The sequence below is a fragment of the Gossypium arboreum genome, chromosome 13 (genome assembly GCF_025698485.1).
Source record: "Gossypium arboreum isolate Shixiya-1 chromosome 13, ASM2569848v2, whole genome shotgun sequence".
Lineage (NCBI taxonomy): Eukaryota > Viridiplantae > Streptophyta > Magnoliopsida > Malvales > Malvaceae > Gossypium > Gossypium arboreum.
The window spans coordinates 25996278-26000008 of record NC_069082.1 but is presented as its reverse complement, the minus strand read 5'-3'; positions in this window follow the sequence as shown (position 1 = coordinate 26000008).

Below are 3731 nucleotides of genomic sequence, written 5' to 3'. Positions count from 1 at the left end.
ATCTAGGCCTTGTGAATCTAGGATCTCGATCAGAAATAATTGACACTAGCACTCCGTGAAGTCGTACTATTTACGCCACGTACAATTTTTCTAACTTATAAAGTGAATAATTAGTGAGGACAGGTATGAAATCAGCAGATTTGGTCAACCTATCCACAATTACCCAAATCGAGTCCTTCTTCGACGGTGTCATAGGTAACCCACTCACAAAATCCATGGTTACCCTCTTCCACTTCCAAAGTGGTACTTTTACTGGCTGCAAAAGTCCAGAAGGTAATTGATGTTCAGCTTTCACTTGCTGACAAGTCAGACATTTTCCCACAACTTCCGTTACCTCTTGCTTCAATCCAGGCCACCAATACTACTCCTTTAAGTCGCGATACATTTTACTCCCTCTAGGGTGCATAGCACACAGACCTCCATGAGCTTTTTTCAGAATTGCTTGCCTCAAGTCAGAGTCCTTCAGAATACAGACTCTACCTCGGTAACACAAAACTCCCTCACTGTTCAGTCCGAACTCAGAAGTATCCCCATTCTTAACCTGCCATAATCAAGAAACTAGGGACTCATCCCTATACTATTTTTCCTTAATCTCATCCACCCAGGTCGGCCTAACTTGCAGTTCTGCTAACAGACTATCGTCGTCATACAGACTCAAACGAGCAAACATGGCTCTCAAATCAAATATAGTTCTACGACTTAGGGCATCAACCACCACATTAGCTTTGCCTGGGTGATACTCAATCACGCAGTCATAATCCTTAAGCAACTCTATCATCTCTGCTGCCTAAGGTTCAGCTCCTTCTGAGTCAACAAGTACTTAAAACTCTTTTGATCTGTGTATATAATACACATTTCTCCGTACAGGTAATGTCTCCAAATCTTAAGCGCATTGATTACCGCTGCCAACTCCAGATTATGAGTAGGATAGTTAACTTCATGTGGTTTAAGCTGTCGCGATACATAAGCAACCACTTTACCCTCTTGCATTAGCACACAGCCCAACCCTACATGTGATGCATCACTGCATACGGTAAAATCTTTTCCAGACTCCGGCTGAATCAGTACAGGTGCCTCGGTTAGAACTTTCTTCAACTTCTCAAAAGATTCCTGTTGTTTCTCAGTCCAAACAAACGGTACTCCCTTCATTATAAGCTTTGTCAAAGGCGCTGCCATCACAGAAAATCCTTCCACAAACCTTCTATAGTACCTAGCTAAACCCAGAAAACTTTGAATTTTCGACACTAACCTCGGTGGCTTCCATTCTAGAATTGCTTCAATCTTTCGAGGGTCCACCTTGATCCCTTCAGCAGAGACAACATGCCCCAAGAAAGTTACCTCTCTCAACCAGAACTCACACTTACTGAATTTTGTATAAAGCTCCTTCTCCCTCAGCACTTGCAACACAATACGAATATCCTCATCATACTTCTCCTCAGTTTCAAAATAAACTAGAATATCGTCAATAAAGACGACCACGAATCGATCCAAGTATTGTTGGAACACTCGATTCATCAATCCATAAATGCCGCAAGTGTGTTCGTCAACCCAAATGGCATAACCAAGAACTCATAGTGACCATACTGAGTTCTGAATGCCTTCTTATGAATATCCACCTCCTTAACCCTCAACTGATGATACCCAGATCGAAGGTCAATCTTGGAAAATACTGAAGCTCCTCTAAGTTGGTCGAATAAATCATCGATTCTCGGCAGTGGGTACTTGTTCTTAATCGTCAGTTTGTTCAACTACCGATAATCGATGCACATCCGCATTGACCCATCTTTCTTCTTCTGAACAACACTTGGTGCTCCCACGGAGACACACTTGGTCTAATGAAGCCTCTATCCAATAACTCTTGAATTTTGGCTTTCAGCTCCACCAACTCCTTCAGTGCCATCCTATAAGGTGCAATGGACACCGGTGCCGTTCTAGGCAACAAGTCGATTCTAAACTCAACCTCTCAGTTCGGGGGCAAACCCGGAAGCTCCTCTGGAAAAACATCTTGAAAATCCTTGACGGTTCTAATTTTATCCACTGTCAGATCCTCAGTTTCTAATTGGCTTACAAATGCCAAATAAGCCTCACATCCCTTTTGAATCCACTTCTTGGCTCTCAATGCGAACACCACATTAGACAGATAATCCCTACGCTCGCCTATCACCAAAACCTCCTTATCTTTTGTGGTCTTTAACATTATTCGCTTAGCAGCACAATCCAGAGTAGCCCTATGCTTAACAAGCCAATCCATTCCCAAAATGAGATCGAATTCTCCGAAAGGTAGCTCCATCAGATCTCTAGAGAAAACATTTCCTTCAGTTTCTATAGGCACATTTCTATACAGTTTATCTACCCTAACCAATTGACCCAAAGGACTTAGTACAGATACCCCACTCACGGTCTCCTCAGAGCGCACACCCAGCGACTCAGATATAGCATATCCAACTTATGAATGGGTAGATCCAACATATATCAACGCAGTGTATGGCATACTGGAAATCAGAAACGTACCAGTTATGACGTCAGGTGCATCATCCTCCGCTCGACGACGAGCTGCATACACCAATGCTGGCTGACGAGCCTCAGCAAATCCAGCACCCCTACCAGGCGCTCCTCTTCCTTGACCGTTTCCATTACCACCTCTGCCTTGCCCACGTCTTCTCAGAAACTGTGGTCCACCCCTCACTGGTTAAGCGACCCTCTACTCTAAAACCGGAACCTGATCTGGTTCCTGGAGACAATCCTTAACCCTATGCTCCATAGATCCGCATCGAAAACAAGCACCAGAACGTTTTCGACACTCGCCCATATGTATCTTCCCACAATTCCTACAACCCTGTGGTCTAACAGCATTTATCGGTACTGATCGAACTTGCTCCATTACCCTTGCTCTCTTAACATTCCTGTTCATACCACATGAAAGTCTTGAATCTCTCCAAAAACGGTTTCGATCTTTCTCACGATTCTGTCTTTCTGTATGCTTCACTTCCTCAGCTATCTTAGCTTTCTCCAGTAAAGCAGTGAAGTTATGCTCCCTCTACGGAGCAATCAGTACCCTAAGTTCATCTCTCATGTAACACCTCAAACCCAGCCCAGACGTTATGGCCCGATCTGACATGTCACATGGACTTACGACTTAGTATGCACTTGTTGGTTTAAGTGATTGGGGTGGTCTTTGTAAAAATAGTGGTTGAATGAAAAGCCAGTTTATCAATCTTTAGGCTATCCATTTGTTGTGCTTGTTGAGTCTTGGAAAACGTTCATTAATGTTGAAAACTCGTACAGCCTAACACTAGTAGTTTCGACATAGTATAAATATAATCAGAAAATAAAACCATAGTGGAAAAAGAAATTGAAATAGTGGCCTTATTACAACTTAAAACCCAAAATTAAATCAGAATATAAAATAATAAAAATAATCTAACTTAGGAAAACCAACTTTGCAGATGATGTGGCCATTCTGAATCCCTCACAGCTCCAAGCCCACTATGGTTGGGGATTTCCCGCAGAGATGAAAATAAAGGGTGAGTTCGGTAAACTCAGTGTGTAACATAACCCAACCATAGCCTAAAACAGATCAAACCTCAGAGTCAGACTTACCTGGGCCTTGGCCCAGTACAAAAATCAGAATGAAACCCATGGGCCCAAAGCAGATACAGAACAAATATATCATGAATGCAGAAATCCTAACCTAGAGCCATCCATAACACCCCCGTACCAGCCTTACACCG